Source organism: Lepus europaeus, chromosome 23, assembly GCF_033115175.1.
Source record: "Lepus europaeus isolate LE1 chromosome 23, mLepTim1.pri, whole genome shotgun sequence".
Classification (NCBI taxonomy): domain Eukaryota; kingdom Metazoa; phylum Chordata; class Mammalia; order Lagomorpha; family Leporidae; genus Lepus; species Lepus europaeus.
In genome coordinates this window covers 19,440,326-19,462,753 of record NC_084849.1, presented here as the reverse complement: position 1 = coordinate 19,462,753, position 22,428 = coordinate 19,440,326, and positions in this window count along the sequence as shown.

Genomic DNA, 22,428 nt, shown 5'->3' with positions numbered 1-22,428 from the left:
CTTTGCAACATACTTATATCTTTTCTGATGAAAACAAAATCATGTAACCAAATTGTGCTTCTCTCTATTGTGCCACACCAGTGAGTCCTGGCTGCTCAGAGACGCAAACAAATACCCTCCAGAGCCGATCAGACCCAGAGACTTGCACTGGACTCATTAAGGTCTTTAAGAAGAAAATTCAAGTCCATGCCAACAGTAGAAGCAGAAGACCTGACTCCACGATTCTGGCTTCTTAAAGAAACCTGTATGTCCACCTGGTGGTAACCATTTGGGGCTGCAAGGCTCCCTCTCCAAGGCAGGTGTAAGGTCTGCCATTTTCCACAGTCCCTACTCCTCCTTATTGTACCCCGTCTAGGTCTGAGATTTTAAGAATTTAGACGGATAGAAGATGGCCCAAATGCTTGGATCCCTGCACCTGCGTGGGAGACCAGGAAGAAGCTCCTGGCTCCTGGCTTTGGATCGGCACAGCTCTGGCCATTGCGGCCATCTGGGGAATGAACCCGCACATGGAAAACCTCTCTCTCTCTCTCTCTCTCTTTCTGCCTCTCCCCCTCTCTCTATGTAACTCTGACTTTCAAATAAATAAATCTTTAAAAAAAGAAGACTTTAGACTGACAATCCTGGGTGTGGAAAAGCCACCCCCATGTATAAATCCCTGCTACTCCTTTGCCCTGTGACTGTAGCTGTTAAACTGTTCTGGGGGAGTAACCAGTGGATCAGGGCTCACTTCTCTTGCGCGTTCTGTCTTTCTCTCCCTCTATCTCTCTCTCTGTCCATCTCCCTTTCCTTCTTTTCCTATCAAACAAATTTTAAAAAATTAATTTTGGCCAGCAACCTCCAAGCACGGGAAGCAGGTGGGACTCTCACCCATGGCAGCATCGTGGAGAGACGGTCCTCCAAGACTGAGCAATTTTTTTCCCAAGAGGAAATTAACTCCTGCTTTCATGATTCCTGATGGTGGCCTGGTGCCAGTCCTTCCATAAACCTGCGAATTTCTTCCCCGTTCTGGTTCAAATGAGCTAGGACCCGTTTGTGAGCCTTTGACCCTCGTTGGCACTTGTTGCGGGGTCACATCCTGGCTGAGGAGGAAGAGTGACAGCTGACACAGTGCGAGTGGGGCGAGCGGCCCTGGAGCTGGAGCTGTGGAGCTGGGTGGGGAGTGTGTTCCGTGCAAGGGAGCCCTGGGCTCAAAGGCCCAGGGGTGTGAGAGCACAGGGTGGGGTTGAGGGAGGGAGAAGGTCAGGGTCTGAACACTGAGCGGGAAGTGGTTGAGGTAGAGAGGTTTGCAGGCAGGAAGACATAGGGAAGCCTGAAGGAGCTTGGATTTTACCTTGCAAGCAAACCCGACAGCACACACACACAGGCTGAGCATCCTTGTTAGAAATGTCTGGCACTGGGGCCGGCGCTGTGGTGTAGCGGGTGAAGCCACTGCCCGCAATGCTAGCATCCCATATGGGCACTGGTTCAAGTCCTGGCTGCTCCACTTCCAATCCAGCTCCCTGTTGTGGTCTGGGAAAGCAGTGGGGATGGTCCAAGTGCCTGGGCCTCTGCACCCACATGGGAGACCAGGAAGAAGCTCCTGGCTCCTGGCTTCAGTCTGGCCCAGCCCTGGCCATTGCCACCTCTCTCTCTCTCTCTCTCTCTCTCTCTCCCTTTCTATAACTGACTTTAAAATAAAATAAATCAATCTGCTGTGGTACAGTGGGTTAAACCATCATTTGTGACCCCAGCATCCTGTATCAGAGTGCCGGTTCGAGTCCTGACTGCTCCACTTCTCATTCAGCTCCCTGCTAATGCGCCTGGGAAGACAGCAGAAGATGGCTTAAGTCCTTGGGCTCCTGCCACCCATGTGGGAGACCCAGCTGGGGTTCCTGGCTCCTGGTTTCAGCCTGGCCCAGCCCTGATTGCTGCAGGCATTTGGGGGGAATGAAGCAGTAGATAGAAGATCCTTTTTGGCCTGCGCTGCAGCTCAATAGGCTAATCTTCCACCTGCGGCACCGGCACCCAGGGTTCTAGTCCCGGTTGGGGCGCCGGATTCTGTCCCGGTTGCTCCTCTTCCAGTCCAGCTCTCTGCTGTGGCCCGGGAAGGCAGTGGGAGGATGGCCCAGGTCCTTGGGCCCTGCATCCACATGGGAGACCAGGAGAAGCACCTGGCTCCTGGCTTCAGATCGACGTGGTGCACCAGCTGCAGAGCGCTGGCTGTGGCGGCCACTGCGGGGTGAACCAACGGAAGAAGGAAGACCTTTCTCTCTGTCTACTGCTCTTTCAAATAAATAAATCTATCCTTTTTTTTTTTTTAAGGAAATGCCCATGTTCAGAAATGTTTATTTCTGGCTTTTTGTGCCAATTCTGGAATATTTGTATCTGCCTACTTAGATATGTCGGGGATAGGGCCACAGCCTAAGCCTAGCAGTAACGCATGTCTCACGGACCCCTTATAAACATTAGGCTGAAAGTCCTTTGGTGCAATATTTCTAGTGCACCTGTTTTGACTGTGACTTTGTCCCATGAGGTCAGGTATGGAATTCTGTGCATGTGGCGTCCTGCTCACACTCACAACAGGCTTGGAGTTTGGGCATTTTGGATTTCCTGTTTCCTTTTCCTTTTCCTTTTTTTTTTTTTAAAGATTTATTGATTTATTTGAAAGGCAGATTTACACAGAGGGAAGGAGAAGGAGAGATAGAGAGAGGTCTTCCATCTCCTGGTTCACTCCCCGACTGGCCACAACGGCAGGAGCTGTGCTGATCCAAAGCCAGGAGCCAGGAGCTTCTTCCTGGTCTCCCATGCAGGTGCAGGGCCCCAAAGACTTGGGCCACCTTCAACTGCTTTCCCAGGCCATAGTAGAGAGCTGGAATGGAAGTGGAGCAGCCGGGACTTGAACCAGTGCCCATATGGGATGCCAGTGTTGTAGGTGGAGACTTTACCACCTACGCCACAGAACTGGCCCCTAGTGTTTTTAATGATTTTTTTTTGACAGGCAGAGTTAGACAGTGAGAGAGAGAGAGAGAGAGAAAGATCTTCCTTTTCCATTGGTTCACCCCCACAAGTGGCCGCTACGGCCGGTGTGCTGCATCCGGGCACTGCGCCTATCCAAAGCCAGGAGCCAGGTGCTTCTCCTGGTCTCCCATGCGGGTGCAGGGCCCAAGCACTTGGGCCATCCTCCACTGTACTCCTGGGGCCATAGCAGAGAGCTGGACTGGAAGAGGAGCAACCGGGACAGAACCAGGACTAGAACCCGGGGTGCCGGCGCCGCAGGCGGAGGATTAGCCTAGTGAGCCGCGGCGCTGGCCGCCCCTGGTGTTTTCATGTTAGGAGAGCTCACCCTGTGTTTAGAAAGAGCTCCTTGGCAGCAAGGGTGGAGGGCTCATGAACCGGGTCGGGTGAAGGTCACTGGCAAGGTCATTTCCTTTTGCAGAGAATGGTCACACTCAGCTTGCGGGGAGAAGGGGGTTGCATCGTGATGAAGCCGGACCTCTGCTCAGCAAGGCTATGTGTTGATCTGTAGGTTGGCCCCCACCACCAGGAAACCAGGGTCTCTGCTCGTGTGCACGAGGCACGTGATTCAGGAGCCAGGCGAGCAGCAGTAAGGGAGCAGGTCAGGTGCAGTTGGCCATAGAGCAGCTGGTAGAGCTGGGAGCAGAGGGGCTGCTGGGACCACATCTCCAGGGGAGGTGGGGGTCTGCGTTTCACATGCTATTGCCTTATTTTTCTTTAAAGATTTATTTATTTGAAAGGCAGAGTTACAGACACACACACAGGGGCAGGGGATAGAGGAGGAGGAGAAGAAAAAGTAGTGGTGGAAGGAGAGAGAGAGAAGGAGATGGGGAGAGAGACAGAGAGAGAGAGAGAGAGAGAGAGAGAGGTATCTTCCATTCGCTGGTTCACTCCCCAAATGGCCACAACAGCCAGCTCTGGACCAGGCTGGAACCCAGAGCCAGGAGTGTCATCCGGGTCTCCCACGGGAGAGACTTGGACCATCTTCCACTGCTTTCCCAGGTGCATTTCCAGGGAGCTGGAGCAGCCGGGACACGAACCATTGCCCGTATGGGATGCCCGTGTGACAGGCGTCGTCGTCACCTGCCGTGCCACGATGCCGGCTCCTGTGTCCTTACGTTTGAAGCACTGAGCCAGCATCACCAAAGCGTCCCCGATGGCAGGTTACAAGGCTTCAGTCCAGTTTTCCCCAACACACCCTTCTGCCAGCCAGGCTGCCCAGGTTTAGCAAACAAAACAGAAGATGCCTGGGCACATTTCAATTTCAGCTCAGCAGCAAATAGGTTTTGATGTAAATAAGTCCCAAATAGTGCATGGGACAGACTTATGCTAAAATTATTATTATTATTATTATTATTGTAGGTCGGAGGAGGGTTAGGGTTGAGGTTGGCCTCCCTGTCCCCAGCAGACCTGCCACACACACAGGACACGGGCTGGCTTCTTCTCACCTCCAGCTACATCCGGGCCCTGAGCTAATCTTGTGCGTCTATCAGTAACCTTTGTTGCTCAGCCCACGATTCCCTTGAAATCCGTCCTGGCAACTCCCACTGCCTTTGCCGGGTGGGGGCCGTGGCTGGGGAAATGGGGGGGGGGTGCTGCTCATCAGAGCGACAGCCGGAAGAGCCTGAACTTGCAATCGGAGCGGCCCTTGTCCGCAGCACAATGCCGAAGGCGTCCCGAATTGGCAGCAGTGCGAGAGTGGGCTGAACAGCAAGCCTCCTCTGCCTTTTGATCTCAATGAGCAGGGAGGAAATCCCCCGGCGTCGTGCACGCCAGCGGCTCCGGTTCTCTGTGCCGATTGGAGGCACCGGAACAGGCCCTGGCTCCCTGGCTCCCAGATAAGCTGGTTCATGTGTCACACCGACTCGGATGTGACCCCTGGGAGCGTCCCAGATGCAAAGTCTCCTTCCTCTGCCCCCTAGATACACATGGCCTGGCTGCAGAGGCTCTCTCGTGGCTGGCGGGGTGATGGAGGGTGTCCTGTTTCTCATTCATTCTTTCTTCCCAGCTCTTCTGCGGAGGCCTCTGAATTCTCTGCTGATGAATGAGCCCACTGTCTCGCCGGGAGGAGGGGAGCGGTGATTCCAGGACTCCTCTGGCTTCTTTCTCCAGGCCTGGAAACTGAGACCCCCCACCCCCACCCCCCACCTGTCGTGCCCATGACCAGAGGGAGAAACTCAAATGGCCCTGTGCAAACGGCGGCAGAATAATCAGGACTCCTTTTTCTAAAGAGCTCTTTGAAAGGCAGAGTGACATGGAGAGGGGAACACACACACACACAGACAGAGCGGGGAGTGGGGGAAGAAAGAGAGAGAAAGAGAGAGAGAGAGAGAGAAAAAGAGAGAGAGAGAGATTTTCCATCACAAACTCGCCTCCCAAATGCCTGCGACAGCCAAGACAGGCGCCAGGCCGAGGCCAGGAGCCAGCAGCCCCATCCAGGTCTCCCACGTGGGTGGCAGGGGCCCACGTGCTCGGACCATCTTCCTCTGCCTTTGAGGTGTCCTGGCAGGAACTAGACTGAAAACAGAGCAGCTAGGACCGGAACTGGTGCTAAGACATGGGATGCTGCTGCAGGGTGGGACAGCTCCAGCCACTGCACCCCAAGGCTGGGCCCAGCAAACTCCTTTTGACACTGGGCATCTGTTTGCCCACCTCCATCCCGTTCTGTGGCTCTGACCGCATCAGCCCAGTATGGTTTGGCCCTTAAGTCTCCCCTAGAAGGTGTCACGTGTACCTGAGAGGCCTCCCTGAGGCCAGCCTCCTCTGCCTTCAACCCCACTGCCCCCTTGGAGGCAGCTAGGATGAGGAGTTGGGAGGGTTTGGAATCTTGGCTGTTTCCCCAGGATGCTGTGTAGCTCCAAGCAAATCACTCCCCCTCTCTGAGGCTCAGTCTTCATTAGTGACCCACGGAGCATCATTCCAGGTTCCCACAATTTAAGGAGCAATTATCTTTTTTGGCTGACATCAGCCTGGGGTGAGACAAGGAGGAACATCAAGGCTGCAGTAGCAGCTTCTAGAGTATTCCTCATGTTCTAGACCCTGTTCATCTCATGTGCTAACTCTCGTATAGATGACGCTGTTTAGTCCTCATATCCTTCCCGGGCAACAGGCACTGTTATTGGCCCCTATTTTCTGGAAAGAAAATATTTATCATGCGTTTCTGATGTACCGGGCCCTCCCCAGGGAGCAGTCTCTCTCTTCCTGGGGTCTGTAGTCAGCCAGAGGAGATGGGTATGAGGACAATCAAAGAGCAGAATCCCAGATGGTGTGAGAGCTGTGAGCAAGAGGTAGAGGGGGCGTGGCTCCTGCTGGACCCCAGTCCGCCTCTGGTCCTGGTGTCAGAGTGATACCTCCAGGACCAGCATCTGGCCTGTGAGTTTGGGTGGTGGTCTTCGCTGGATTTCCCCAGAAGCAGACCCTAAGGCAGAGACGTGGGTTCCAGCAGTTGACTCGGGGGGGATCCAAGGAAGCCTTGGTGCAGGCCGGAAGAGGGGAGACAGAGAAAGGGGAGCACCGATGGGGGAGGGGGCCTCCCCTGCCAGGAACCTCGGAGGACGAGAGAGTTGGGGAGTTGATCCCTCCCCCCCCCCCCGCCCAGCTCTCATCAGTTGCAGGGTTGAAGGTTGCTCCTGGGGGACAATGAAATTCTATCATTGGCAGCAAAGTGGTTGGAACTCGAGGACATCCTGTTGAGTGAAATAAGGCAGACACAGAAAGACAAACACAGCATTTTCTCCCTCACATGTGGGGCTAAATTTTAAAATAAGGAGTGGCTGGCACTGTGGCGAAGCAGGTAAAGCCACCGCCTGCAGTGCCAGCTCACATATGGGCAACGGTTCGAGTCCGGCTGCTCCACTTCCAATCCAGCTCTCTGCTGTGGCCTGGGAAAGCAGTGGAAGATGGCCCAAGTGCTTGGGCCCCTGCACTCACATGGAAGACCCAGAAGAAGCCGCAGCTCCTGGCTTCATAACCACTCAGTTCCGGCCGTTACAGGCATTTGGGGAGTGAACCAGTATATGAATACTTCTTTCTCTCTCTCTCTCTCTCTCTCTCTTTCTCTCTGTAACTCTGTCTTTCATAAATAAATAAATCCCTATAAAGAAATAAGAAAGAAATGCCTGCGTGTTATATCAGTTTTGCTGCAAACATAGTGTTTGCCAAACTTTGTTTTATATCTTTGTCAAGCAAATTGATAGGAATTACAGACTACGATAGCTTGAGTGACTTTGTGACTATTTGAAAATTTCTGTGGACTGAAGTTGAAGAGCTTTTTGTCTGGTGATTCTTCATACCTTTGCCTGCTTTCCTGCCGGCCTCTGGTCTCTCCACCACAGCCTTATTACTTGAGCTCTTTATGTAGTGGAGCCATTAAGCCTTTGATTATAATGTAAATGAAAATGCTACCTTGAAAACCTAATCAACAAAATATTACCATGGAAAGACAAGTTCCCCAGCACTGCTGATGAGCCAGGGGTGAGGGCACCCAGGGCTCAAGGGCACACGGGTGGGGGTGTTGGCAGCTGGTAGGTGGGTGGGCATACAGGGGGTTTGGGTGGGGCACAGCAGGTTGGTGGCTACCAAGAGTTGGGGGCATGGGGGCCGGCGCTGTGGCGTAGCAGGTAAAGCAGCCGTCCTCAGTGCCAGCATCTCATGTGGGCTCTGGTTTGAGTCCCGGCTACACCATTTCTGACCCAGCTCTCTGCTAATGTGCCTGGGAAAGCAGTAGAAGATGGCCCAAACACTTGGGCCCCTGCACCCACATGGGAGACCTGGAAGAAGCTCCTGGCATTGGATCAGTGCAGCTCCGACCATTGTGGCCATTTGGGGAATGAACCAGCGAATGAAGATATCTCTCTCTCTCTCTCTCTCTCTCTCTCTCTCTGCCTCTGCCCAGGCCCCAGCGGGGAGGAATCAACGTGTCCTTGGTCCACTTTGGAATGAGGAGCTCATCCCTGGAGCCGGGGGCAAACTCAGGTCCTGGCTGCCTCTGGAGCTTGGATGTCTGAGGCTCGCAGCCTCCACTCCAGCAGAGGCCAGTGAGGGCCAGGGCAGGAGACGGCTCGATCACCCCCACGCCAGCAGCCGGAACTGTGGTTTAATTACGGCGCCGATGCCTGGGGGCTTTGCAAGTCCCAGGCTTCATGTTTAAAACACAGGGAGTGAGCAGAGCTTTGCTGCACCTTGCGTTCCCCTCTAGGACCACTCGGGGGGGCGCACCAACCCCCTACTCTCCTTTTATCTTTCCAGCTCTTTAGCCAGGGAGGGTCTTTTTTTTCCCCTCCTTCCTTCTAGATAATTATTTACACAGAAGGAGCATAATTAGCAACCGAGGAAACAGGGCTTTGTTCTGGCTCCCTGCCCCTGCTCGCCTCTCTCGTCTGAAGTGGAGCCGCTCTTCCCAGGGACATCAAAGCCGGCTGAGGAGGCCGTGCCTGGAGCGGGATTTCCTTTGTCTGGCGGAAAAGCAGAGAAAGACAGTGTCGGTCTTGTTAGTCTCTGCCCCCTGTCTGGTGCCCTCTTGCTGGGCCTTAAGCCCCAGGTTAGAACAGCAGCCTGCTTCCCGGGGTGTGTGCCGGATTCAACCTCTTTCCCTGGACCCTCTTGCCTCGTGGTCTCCTGTGATGGGAGGGTGTGTTCAGCCACCTCGGAAAACGTTAGCACCGAAAGGGAAGGGTTCGGAAAGCACAAATCCAGCTACGTGTGTGCCCAGTGGGTCAGCAGCCAGGGTGAAACAGCCCAGCGTGAGACAACAAGGAGGGGTGGGGACTGGGGCCGCTCAGGGCAGGTGGTTCCCTCCTCAACCTGGTTTGCTGTTGCCTCTTGGTCACGAGGGCCCAGGGCTGTGGATCTCCCAATTTTTCTAGAGAAGCTTCTGCATTTTCATGTGACATGTTGCAAACTGAAATCCCACGCAGGCCAAAGGAAACACGGAGAGAAGGCTTGGGTGCAGCCCGCAGCCACATGACTGGTGATGCCTGATTGTCCCAGTCCCATCTTTGACAGACGGGGGAACCAGGCTCAGACAGGCATCATAATCTAGCCAAGACTGATGTGATGGGGCTGGGACTGGAACCTCAGGGTGACAGGGACAGGGATGTCTCTCATTGTGCCTGGCACATAGTAGCTGCTAAATAGTTGTCGCCTCAATATTTAGCCTTTTTTTTTTTTTTTTTACTTTCTATTGATCACACACTGTATTTTAGCTTGCATCTAAGATTAATGACAGGAATTCAAAAAAGTTGTTGGAAAATGAAAATGGTGAACAAACTACACATTGATTTCAAACCTTTTGTTACGCCAAAATTGTTACGTATTTCTGTTAGGCCATCACAAAACACACCAAACACTGGAGTAAGGGAAAGGGTTTATTGGGGAAAAGCCAGAGGCTGGAGGGAAGGGGCGAAGAAGGCAAAAGAGAGAGAAGGAGACTGTAAGAGAGAGACAGAGAGGAAAGAGAAGAGAGGAGGAGAGGAGAGCAGACGAGAAGAGCCAAGAGAGCCATGTGTTCAGGAACAGGTCCTTTAAAAACTTTGCCAGAGGGCGGGTAGGGAAGCAGGAGCAGCGAATCCCATTAGGATGGGGGTGGAGCTTGATAACAGAGGTTGGGCCATGTGGCCACCTGGCTTCCAGCAATGGTGGCAGGAACCAGAGCATAGGATGTAAATCAGGTGTAGATCACACCATAGATAAAACTGCACCAGTTGCCTAACAAAAATAAACTTACCTTTTAATTTTATTCTTCCTAAACTTACGAAAGTGGCCTTTATATTTGTAAGGACTTCGTCAGCTACAAAGTGCGAAAACCCGGCTCAGAATAGTTTTAATGAACAAGCAGAAGATACACTGGCTGCTGTTAATGCAGGTGCATGAGCTGCAGGTGTGGCCGTATCCAGGCTGAATTCTGCTGAATTTTCTACAACACACAGGACTGCCCTCTCCCTGAAGAATTATCCAAGCCCAATGGTGCGGTCGAGAAACCTTATTTGGAGAGTTTAGAATTAAAGATGCCTCACGTACGCTTATTCAAAGCAAACAGACACGCACCAGCTGTGCAGCCCCCAGAGACTTTGTCCATTTGTTTAGACAGGAAGGAGTGCATCAGAGTGAGTTCCAGCTCCTGGAAGAGGCAGTCCGTATGCTGGTGCTCGAAGTGAGGTCCAGCCGGTCAAGAGACGCCTGCCATTCCTGGGGTCAGCTCGCGTGATCTGTGGGACTCCAAAGGGGTCTACACGCAAGGCCCCGAGGAGACTCAAGAAGTGAGCATTACAGAGTGCATTGCAAGATGCAGCCTCCGGTCAGGGTCCAGGGCCCAGGAGGAAGTGGACAGGCTGGGGCAGGGCTGATGCTCCAGGGAGCATCTCAGAGATCGGGGGCAAGGCCAACGTTGCTGAGAACGGCTGGGGTGCAGGCGAGTACTGATGGCGCAGGGAACACAGCAGGGGTACAAGCGGACCAGGGGCGCTGGGCCCAAACAGGCACAGACCCACCCACCCACGGTCCCAAGGCTTGGGTGCCACCGTGGCTCAACTGCAGCCCGTCCCCGTGCTGAGACAGGTGGAGAGCAAGCTGTCACTGGTGTGGAAGGGAAGAAGCACACCGAGTATGGAGCCAGGCAGATCTTGCTGAGTGGAGAGCCAAACCAAGGCTTTAAAAGCAATGCATTTGGGGGCCAGGTGTTGTGGCACAGGGGCTTCAGCTGCAGGTTGGGACACCCACAGCCCTTACCAGAGAGCCTGGGATTAAGGCGCTACCTCTGCTGCTGACCCAGCTTCCAGCTAATGGACATCCCGAGGGCAGCAGCTGATGTCGCAAGTGCCTGGGTCCCCACACTCTCACGTGGGAGACCAGGGTGGAGCTCCTGGTTCCAGCCTGGCCCAGTCCTGGCTGTAGTAGGCATTTGGAGAGTGAACTAGGAGTTGGAAAGATATCTATCTATCTATCTATTTACCTACCTACATACCTACCTATCTACCTATCTATCATCTTTCAACCATTCAAGTATATGAAAATAAATAGATAAATATTTGTAAAAATTAAACATGTATTTAAAACCTTTTCAGAGATCAAACTGGCAAATAAAAATGGTATACATTCAAGGAGTACAGGGCATCAATTTGCTATACAAATACACTGAAGACGTGGACGAAGCCTAGTGTTTGAAACTACACATTTTGTGTGCGTGCGTCTCTGTATTTGTGTGTGGATGCTTGTTTTTATGTGTCAGTGTCGGCGTGTTCACATCCTGACTTGGTCCAAGAAGACGTGAAGTAGCTGTCAATCTAACATCCTTGGTACATAGTAGATGATTAATAATTGCTTTGCTGGCAAAATGCTTATTCCAGGCCATCCAAGTCAGAGGCTAACGTGCACGCAGGATCAACAGAGCAGGAAATGTTGTTTGTGTTGACTTGACGACCTCACCTCAATGGTGTGTTCATTCCTTCAATCCCTGCATTGTTTTCTCATCTAAGCATCTACTACTCAGTACTCTGCTACTACCAGGATGTAGAGGAACAAGAGAGGTGTAATTTCTCCCATAGCTTATGGGTAGTTGGGAGAGAAAACAATACGGAAATGATAATTATTTAACCAATGGCTGCTGTCCTCTTGTGGGCGGACAGCTCGTCTTAGGGAGTTGGCTGTGTTTCCTGAGTGCAATGACATTTACTTATGTCCAGTGTATTTTCAAAGGTCATCTTCGGAGTAGTTTACTGCCTCCCCTCCTCTTTGATTGCTAAGACGCTGTGCTAGACCTTAAGTTCCCAAGTCAAGAAACAGATGATTGAGAAAATGAAGAGCCTTTATCACCATCTCATCTTTGACCTTTCGTGGTTTGGGCTGGAATCTACAGCCACAGTTCCCACAGGCGACGATCGGAATAGTGGTGGACGGAAAACACGGGCATTCCAGCAAGGCGGTGTGTTCTCTTGGGGATCGGGTTTTCGGTCTCGAGGTAAGAACCTTGGGGTAGCTAAAGACGTGAGAAGTAAGAGTCCTGTGTTGGCGAGAGCTGGACACCGCCTGCTGAGGCTGTGAGCCTGGCCTCTGATGCCCACCTCCGGCCTTGTGACCTTGAACTCCTTGGGCACCTTGGGTCACTTCCTGTGGTTACCTTTGAAAAACGAGACTAATCCTCTTTACCTGCTCCCAGGGTGGTGGTCCCAGCGGCAGCCAGAGCACCGCGGGAGCTCCGGCCGAGTGTTGAGGCGGGCTGAGCACGTCAGGTGCTGTTTTCCTTGTTCCCTTCACGCATCGGGCTCCTCTCATTTCTGCCACTTGTTTACACCTGTATTCTTGGCACCACTGCCATTCCACATGAGTAATCTCCAAATTAAAACTGCCGCTCGGCTGGAAGGCCTTGGAGTCTCTCGTTGATTAATCTGAATATCACTCAAGTCAACACATGTTGTTTCCTGGTTGTGCCGAGTAAATCACTCCAGGGCTGGAGTCCGCGGTCTTGGTGTTGGTGCGGTGTCAATGGCAGAGAGGCAAACACAGAACCACGGCAGAGTCCAAGGAGCGCGGGCACAGGGCTGGGTGACATGTGCCTACGAGCGGGTGCGTGTAAGACCAAGCTCCAGGAGGCTGAGACGGTGACCTGCTTTGGAAAGATGCATTGTGGACAGAAGCTACACGGTGGCCTTGCCTGGCTCTCTCTGTCCTGACGCACATTCAACCCCTCGCTTCTTTCCTGCCGTCTCTCTTTGGGGGACCTCGAATGGGTGGAAGAAACTCCAGCCACAGAGCCTGAGCTTGGGGTTACACGTGAAGGATTCGGGGCCAGCAGGGGGATTGTGAGCCAAGGTGAAACGGCACAGATTTCCATCTATTAGGTGCATATCCCCTGTGAGAGACGAGAACTCAAATTAGTTTATGCAGAAGTGACTTTCAAAGGAAGAGGTGGGGTTTATAACAGCTCCTGTAATTGTTAAACCAAAGGAATGGGGCCAGATTGAGACTTGACTCGGTTCTCTCTCTGTCTCTCTCAGTTCTGCTCCCTCGCTTGCCTTGGCTGTTTCCTCTAACAGGTTCTTTCTACCTGATACCATTGGGTTCTCTGAACCACTAATGCCCTAGCAACTCATCATCCCCAAAGGAAGAAAAAGCAAACCCTTGTCAGAGAATTGCAAGTGAAGACTCCGGCTGGTCCAATTGAGATGCATTCTTGTCTTTAGCCAATCACTGTGGACAAAGCTGAGTCCGATCCCCAGCCTTGTTTTGGTATTGTTTTTCCATGTTTGGCTGGCAAAGTCTCTGACTGGGGAGAGGTCTCTGGTGATCCGAAGCAGCGGGGTGGTGGGGAGGAAAGGACAAAAGCTGGTCAGACAAAAAACAGCAACAATGTATCATGTCCAGTAACATGTTGTAGATGCCCCATCCGGTGAGATGACACTCCCGCCCGCCCTCCACCCCCACCAAACTCGTGCTGTACACACAAAGAAAAGCAGCCTTAACACAGTTGCCATCTCAATGTAGCACAGTCTCAGACCACGTGCAAGCAAAGTGTTGTGTTCTAATGAACCTTAAAAATCCAAAAAGCAAAGAACAGTAGGCCAGTTAGAGCCCACAGAGCCTGGGGATGCATGAGGGACAGTTGGACCTTGCACCTGACTCTCAGGAGGTGAATGTTTTCCTTCAGAACCCTGGGCTGCACAGGTCACCAGGCTGATGCAGGGAACTTTTAAAATATGTTTATGTTTCAGGCTGCTTCTCCCAGGACTCTGACTTGTGATGCCTGTCCTGGGTTGTCACCACATCTACTACGTTGCTGCTCCGTGTGTCTTTGAGATGCACCAACACAAGCACAGCCTTGACCCTCGCCCCTTTTCCCACCTGCTCCTGGGCAATATGTAATTTCTTTTTCCAAGCCACCAGGCGGAAGCTTGAACCACGGGGGGTTGATTTTGAATTGTACATAATGAGACGCCAGCCGAGGGTGGCTAATTCTGTCTGTGGAATTGTGAGACTAATTCTCTCGGACACACTCTCGGGGGTTGTGGATGGAGTTCAGAAGCCAGTGGCGATGCCATTCAACTTAGAATTGATCCAGGGTGTGCAGACAGTTGCTTAGCCCAGGGGGGTAGTGCTGCTTCCCCTAGCTCAGAGGGCAGCCAGCACCCACCTGAGCTCCCCTTGCCTAAGGAAAGGATCGGTTATAAACCTTGATATAACCAAGAAGCAGAATTTCTCCCTTGAAGACAAGCACTGCGGGAAAGCTCTCACTTCTTGGAATTCCAGATGGAAAGAGAGACCCCCACCTTGGCGTCTGCAGCTTGTCTATCTTCCCGGCCTGGGGCTGCGCTGTTATAACTGGATCACTCTCGCCGTCCTCTCCACTCTCCCTCCACATCATGGCTGTCTTTCCTTGGTTCTCTGGTGACTGCTCCCCATGGCCATCATCCCAGCAGCCATAGCTTTCATGGAGGCCAAGCGACAACCAAGACAACACAGATCTCAGGATCTCAGCAGGATCTGCTGGCAACGTGGCATCCCCACTCCGGGAGTCCAGAAATGCCTTTGCCCAAGTGGACTCAGAGGGGGCACCACTGCCCAAGGGGTGGGGGGAGCTGATGTTATCCCATCATTTACTCCCAGCCTTTCTTTCTTTCTTTCTTTTTTTTTTTTTAAAAAGGCATTCATTTTATTTGAAAGGAACTGAGAGAGAGAGAGAGAGAGAGAGAGAGAGATCGTCCATCCACTTGTTCACTTCCCAAATGCCCACAACAGACGGGGCTGGGTGAGAGAGAAACCAGGAGCCAGGAGCTCCATCTGCATCTCCCATGTGGGTGCTAGGAATCCCTGTCCTTGGGCCATCATCTGCTGCCTCCCAGGCACCTTAGCAGGGAGCTGGATGTGGGACGTGTGGAGTAGCCGTGGTCCCAAAAGGCAGCTTAGCCCACTGAACCACAACGCCCAACCCTCCAGTTCTGTAGCCCTCTGTCTGAACACGACAACTCATATAAAGGAGATGGGGGAGAAGGAAGAGTTATCTTGTCTATGAGAGCAGGATAGAAACGTGGCCATGGCTGTTTTTCACCTGCCCCATCCGTCTCCAAGTCCCTGTGCTCTGGAGCCCAGTGTTTTACCACCTCTGGCTCAGCTGTGAGTCTTGGCTCCCCTCCTTGTCAGGCTGTGTTTACCTCCTCTTTGGTTTCACACTCCCTGGGGCCATTTTCTTCTCCTGTGGACTGGCCCTCTAATAACCACCTTCCCCCACTCCCGTGCAGTCCCCTCTCGGGCGCCCCCATTTCTATCCCGTCTTGGTTTGTCTTGATCTTGTGAGCTGGGTATGGACATCAGCTCGTAACATCATCTGTCTCCAAAATTACCAGCACTGGAAGTTGGTCTTGCCAGCAAGGGCATTTGGTGTAGGGGAAGACGCTGGTTGGGACATGCCTATCCCTTGTTGGAGTGCTTGGGTTTGAATCCCAGCTCCAATCCCGATCTCAGCTTCCTGCACAATCCCGCTCCGGGAGGCAGCAGGTGGTGGCTCATGTAATTGGGTCCCTGCCATCCATGTGGGAGACCTGGGTGGAGATCCAGCCTCCTGGTTTCGGCTTGGCCCAGTCTCAGCTGTTGCTGGCAACTTGGGGGTTGAACTATCTCTGCCTTTCTCACTGACTCTCTGCCTTTCAAGTTAAAAAAATTACACCCAGGCAGTAAAGGTGTTGTCACAAAGAAGCAAGCATTAAAAAAAATACAAAAATAAATTTGCCTCCTCCAGTACAGATTGAGGTTCCCTGTTCCAAAATGCCTGGACCCGGAATTCCTTCAGACTGCAGAGTTTTTGGCATCATGGAATATCTGCACAGACTTTACGGATTGGGTATCCCCAGTCTGAAATCTAAAATGTCCCTAAAACCATGACTTTTTGAGTGTCATGTTGGCACTTACGAAGTTTCAGATTACAGTGCTCAGCAAATTAAAAATTCCAAAACAATCTAGATGTTTTGAATTAAAGATGCTGAACCTACACTGTGAAGGAAGTTACCTTTGGGGGCCGGCGCCATGGCTCATTTGGTTAATCCTCCACCTGTGACACTGGCATCCCATATGGCCGCTGGATTCTGTCCCGGTTGCTTCTCTTCCAGTCCAGCTCTCTGCTGTGGCCTGGGAAGGCAGTGGAGGATGGCCCAGGTCCTTGGGCCCTTTACCCACCTGGGAGACCAGGAGGAAGCACCTGGCTCCTGGCTTCGGATTGGCGCAGCGCGCCGGTCGCAACGCGCGGACCGTAGTGCCCATTTGGGGGATGAACTAATGGAAGGAAGACCTTTCTCTCTGTCTCTCTCCACTGTCTAACTCTATCTGTCAAATAAATATAATAATAATAAAAGAAGTTACCTTTGAGTGCAGTAATTGTCTAAAATCAATAAAACTTTTGAAGACAGATACCCACTTTGTATTTGTTTTGTGTCATCTTGGTGTCCTTGAACATTGTGGTATATGGTGTTCACAGTAATTAAGTTTTAGCTCATTTGCCAATTCCAGTTGATTGAGAATGTCTGCTGGGAGCCACATCAGGCTCAGCAGGAAAGGGGTCCATGATTGATTAGTAATGTCTGCCAGGGATAAAGGTTAGGAGAGTGATGATTGCTTGCTGAAGCTGAGTAGGATATAAAGAACACAAGTCCTTAGAGAAATTAGGTTTTAAAATCAGCATTGCTTGGTTGATATCAAGCAAGTTTGTAATACTTTATGGGCCTCCATATTTTTTTAAGTCAGAATTATATATAGAGAGGGAAACATACAGAGAGAGAGAGAGAGAGAGAAAGATTTTCCATCTGGTGGTTCACTCCCCAAATGGCTACAAAGGCCAGGGCTGGGCCAGACCAAAGGCAGGAGCCAAGAACTCCATCGGGATCTCCCACATGGGTGCAGGGGCCCAAGGACTTGGGCCAACTTCCACTGCTTTCCCGGGCTATAGCAGGGAGCAGGATAGCAAGTGGAGCAGTCGGGAATCAAATCGGTGTCCATATGGGGTGCTGGGGTTGCAGACAGCGGCTTTACCCACTATGCCACAGCGCCACCCCCACCCCCAATTTTTAACCACTAATGGAAAAACTGAAACCAAAATAAAAACACTTGTCCTGGAAATCTCCAACCTCACAGAAGCTTGTGCAGAATTTGATGAGGCTTTCCCCAAAGGACCAAGCTGAATGAAAAGGTCGTAGCACATAGTGGTGAAGGGGGACGTGGGGGTCAGACAAACCTGAGTCCAGGCCAACTAGAGAGTGGCTCAGTGCCTGGGCTTCCTAAGCTGAGAAGGTGTGCCAGCCTAGCGCGGCTAAGGGGGTTTGCTGTGCAAATCCCCTGGCTCCCAGAGGCATCCCATAAATCACAGTGTGATTGATTTTATTATTGTTCGAGCTGAGACAGACTACTTGTCTTTTGGAGGCATCCCATTAACAGGACGATCATTCGTTAGCTAGACCGCGGGTAGCGTGTGCGAAAGCATCCTTTGCAGAGATGGGGAGGCTACTTTATTCTTCTGGCCACATCCTTGGGAACATAAGACCCGGAGGAAGCAGGGGACGCTGTCAAAGGGCCTTCCATGTGGAGGAGGCCGAGGACCCCGGGGAGGGTCGTCCTCGAAGGCGCTCTCTCATTCCCAACGTCTGCACCCTGTAAATGCCAGGAAGGCGCCCCCAGAGGGGCTTGGGACACACGCAGCTCCCGTGGTGGGCGGGGAAGCCACTCTGCTTTTTTTCTGTACTGTTCTGTGACTCCGTGTTCGGTCCGTGTCCCCTGTTGGGCCAATTACCGACTTAAAATGTTGTTAGCAAGAGGCGAGCACGTCTACTGCTGCGGCGAGCTCTCCGGCCTGGTGGGTTTTCTCTTTACGCTGTCTGAAAAGGCCATTTGTTCCCGGTCCTTTGTGAGTCACCAGACGGCTGCCAAATCACAGAGTCTGCCCCGAGAGCTGTCGCCCTCCTTCTGCCGCCCCCACCCATCTCCGCTCTGCAGGGAGCAGCCCCGACAGGAGTCACAGGGAAGGGAGAACGGAGGAGGCGCTCACGTCGTCAGCAGCGCAGATGCTAAGACCTAGGAGAGGGCAAAGAATGACGGCGGGATTAATGGATCAAGGCGAGCCAGCCGTCTCGCGGCGAAATTGAGGTGAGGCCACACAATGCCACTAACTTCAAGGAAGACCCGTGATACCAGCCAGCAAGCCAACAGGCTGGAATTGTGAGTGGCAGGGGGTCTTTTGGACCCTAAGCAGGTAATCAAACCTTTCTGGCCCCCAGCTCTTTCTTCGGCAACGGGAAACTCTTGGGTAAGGGTGTCTCTGCGTTTCCATACAGCACCTGTACTCCGTGGACTGGTGAGCCCACGACCCATGGCAGGTGGAGGAACTGCGTTCTTGGGTGAGTTCCCGTTTTAGCTTTATATCAACCCAGTCTCCATGCAGACAACAGAGGCTCAGTGGACCCCTGCTGGGGGTTCCAAGGATTTAGGTGCATCTTATATAAATCCACATCCTGAATACAGACCCCGAAACCTCACCATCCTGGAATACAACCTACTCATCTGGTCAGCTGGGTTTTTCTTTGTCTAATCCTGTGACACATATTTTTATTATAAAAAACATATACATAGGCACTTTTGATTTATCTAAGCCTGCTGTCAATCAGAGGACGGAGTAGTGCTTTTACTGCGTTTTATTCTAAGCAAACAGGAGTTGACCGCAGCCTGGATTAGCTCTTCCAGCAGTGTGGGGTGCTTCTAGTGTCTTCGGGCTTGTTTGATGTTTGAAGAGCCTGCCTCATCGCTTACCTGTTTATTAACTCCATTGTTTACTCTCTCCTACGTTGGCCCTCCAAGAATTTGTTTAGCTTCATTTCTCCTGTGTTTGGTTTTTGTATCATGACAGAGAGAGCAGGAGCGAGAGTACCACCTCAAGGCTCACTGCCATCTCAAACGCCCACCGTGGCCAGGGCCAGGCCAGGGCTGAAGCCGAGGGCCCAGAACTCAAGCCAGGTCTCCCACAGTGGGACCCTCAATCACTTGAGTCCTCACCTGCTGCCTCCCAAGAAGTGCGTTAGCAGGATGCTGGGGTCAGGAGCAGAGCCGGGACTTGAACCCAGGCCCTCTGATACTGGACACTGGTCGTCCAGCCAGCGTCTTCACTAAGCATTTACCTAGGCCAACCATTCACCCTATCCCTCTTCTTCCCTTTTGGAATCACCTTCTCTGAGGCGGAAGGCCAAGGTTCCCAGAGGGCGATGCCTAGATTCCTTGATGTGAGAAAAGCTAATGCCCGTCTTGCCACTGCCCGGCTCCGCCCCTCCAGACACACGTAGGAGTGGCAGAGGGGCTTGGGCCCCATTGCCTACACCAATCCCTACCACGGTATTTCCCCTCCAGCCCGAAGGGAGCAGCCTCTCCTTTCCCAGAAGACGAAGCTCCCTCTTTCCGGGAGGGCCCTCGGCCTCACTGTGTTTGCCGATTTAGTGTGACAACCGTCTCCTTAGCAACCCCTCTCCCAGGATTACAGACAAGTCCCCACCCCCCTTTCCTGCTCCATGTTACAAAGATCCCAGCTTGAACCAGAACACAGCTCTGGCTGTCCCCAGCATGGGTCAACAGTGCGTAATCTGGTGATCTTTAAACCAATGGCAGAAGGCAAAGTTTTCCCAAGTAGCAAGGGAAGGCTGCTCCACTATGGGGGGCTCCTTGGTAAGCCCGGGCCTGGGGTCACTACACGGAGCATCATCCGGGCCCCGTTCCCGGAGGAGAAAAGACACTGGGCACATAGAAGGCTGATCCCTCGGCTTTTGGCCATGACTCACCTGTCATGGAGACATGGAGTCTGGCACTCACGAGGTGGCCACTAGCAATGCCCGAGTGAGGGATAAGAGCTTAGGATCGACAGGACTGCACGGTTGACAAGAAAAGGACCAGCCAGTGTGCCTTACTCAGCGTGGGTGCCAAGCAGGGCGTCGGGCCTGCGTCTGGTGCTCAAAATCTTGTGCTGTGTCAACGCACTTTGGGGACAGGCATGATGGTGCGGTGGGTGAGGCTGCTGCCTGCCACACTGGCATCTGAGATCAGGGTGCAGGTTCGAGACCGGGCTATGCTTTTCTAATTCAGCTCCTTGCTAACGTGCCTGAGAGGCAGGACATGATGGCCCAAGCACTTAGGCTCCTGCCCCCCATGTGGGAGACCCAGACTGAGTTATAAGTGCTGACTTGCGTTTGGCTCAGCCCTGGCTATTGCAGCCACGTGGGGAGTGAATCAGCAGGTGGAAGACATCGCTCTTTCTTCCTGTCTCTCCCCCTCTCTCTGTCACCCAACCTTTCAAAAAAATAATCATCTTTAAAATGCATACACTTTCTATGGGGTAATTTCAAAAACTTTGTGGAAAAACAGAACGGAAATATGAATTTACCCTGGCGCACAGGAGACGGAAAACCAGGCATAGATTTTTCATCATTTTCCAGGAAGTCTTGGAAGAGGACGTCTATGCGTCATTCCTCCTGGGGGCCTCAAGCTCCCGGAAGGGGTGAGTGACGTCATCAGCCTACACTTCTGGGATGAGAAGACTCGGACTCCAAGGCGCAGGCTGTGAGCTCCTGTTCCTGGGTCGGGGGCAGAGGCAGCCTCGGTCCCCCAGGGTGGCTGACAGCCATGCCAATACTCGGCGCCACTGCATTAAACTGTCTCGGCTGAGGGCTGCTCCCTCTCTCTCTCCTCTCTCTCTCTGGGCTCCGTGAGGACCAGGACAAGGCTCCACTCCCGTCCAGGGCTCTCAGCCCTGTTTACCTGCCAGTTCCGAAGCAGCCGGGTGTGTGGCGTGCAGAGTCCCACCTCCAGGGACGTCCAGCCTTCTTGCTGCCTTGAAATCCGATGACTCTGTCTCCCCACCCTGCGCCAGTCCCCCTGGAAGTTGCCTCCAAATTGGAAGCTTGAGGGACGTTGCTCCCCACAGCTCATTCTCATTCATGGAGCAGGCTAGCTCTTTGTTGCTTCTCCAACATCTGCTTACCCGAATTAATCACAGTCACAGGGGATCGCACAGCTCTGGCACGGGGCTCTGCTGCCCTGGCAGAGTTTCCTGGCCGGGAACCTGGGCGAGCACACAGGACCGAGCACATGGGGATGAGGCGGGCCCAGAGCTTACTTTGTAGAGTCCTGGCAAGGAGCTGGTGGGCTCCTTGCTTTTAGGCTAGGATTAGGGGATGAGAAAGGGGTAAAAAAATGTGATAGTGAACATCCAGGTGGAGTCAGGTCATCCATGGTACAGATTCTTCTGGGGAGCTCCGGAAACTCAGTGAAACAACAGAACTGTCTCCTGGCCCGGTGGAATTCATATGAGGTCCCGGGAGGCCCTGCTCTTGGCTGGAGCCGACTCTGTTAGCCCATTTTTCATCACTATCATGAAACACCTGAGGCTGGGTATTTTATGAAGAAAAGATGCCTCGTTAGCATCTGCCTCGTTAGCTCACAGTTCTGGAAGCTCAAGGGCATGGTGCTGGCACAGGTTCAGTCTGGTGGGGACATTGTGGTGGACGATGCTGCAATGGCAGGAGCACATACAAGGAGGAGAGATTGCCTGGTTAGACAGGAAGCCGGGGGGAGGGACTGGGGCATCCTGAGAACTGCATTAGTTCCTTTTTTTTTTTTTTTAAAGATTTATTTGAAAAGTCAGAGCTACAGAGAGAGAGAGGGAGAGACAGAGAGATCTTCCATCCACTGGTTCACTCCCAGGGCTGCCAGCACATGGGCCATCTTCTGCTGCTTTTCCTAGGCCAATAGCAGGGAGCAGGATTAGAAGTGGAGCAGCTGGGATGCTAACGGGTGGCCATACAGGACCAGCATTGTAGCTGGTGGCTTTACCAGCTGTGCCACAATGCCAGCCCCCTGCATCAATCCCTTCAGAGGGCAGCCCCACCAGCAGAATTAATGACACCCCATTACCTCTCAATAGCCATGCTGGGGACCAAGCTTCCAGCTCATGAATCTTTAGGGGAATGCTTACACTGCACCCACTGGGGAAGACAGTAGGCACCGGGCTAGGATGCTCAACAGCATCCAGGAGTCTCTCCTTTTGCTCAACATCCACCTCCAAGGGGTTTCTAGATCTTTCTGATCGCTTCCTCTCTCTCTCTCTCTCTCTCTCTCTCTCTGAGTTCACCCAGGACAATCTTCCAGGCTCCTTCAACTGTACCCCTAGTACCCAACTCTCTGATCCATCAGAGTGATAGTTTTGGAAGGGAAATCTACCCAAAGCCCTTCAGAGCCCTCTCACATCTTCATCATGAAACGAAATCCCATAGCCTGCCATTCAGAGGCCTTCATAGCCAGTCCCTGTCCAATGCTGTAGTCTCATCGCTTTGCGCCTTGATCCACCTTTTGTGAGCATCGGTAGACTTCTACATCTACATGCCTCTGAGTGTGCTATTTTTATTTTCCCCAAATGCACTCCAGCTCTCA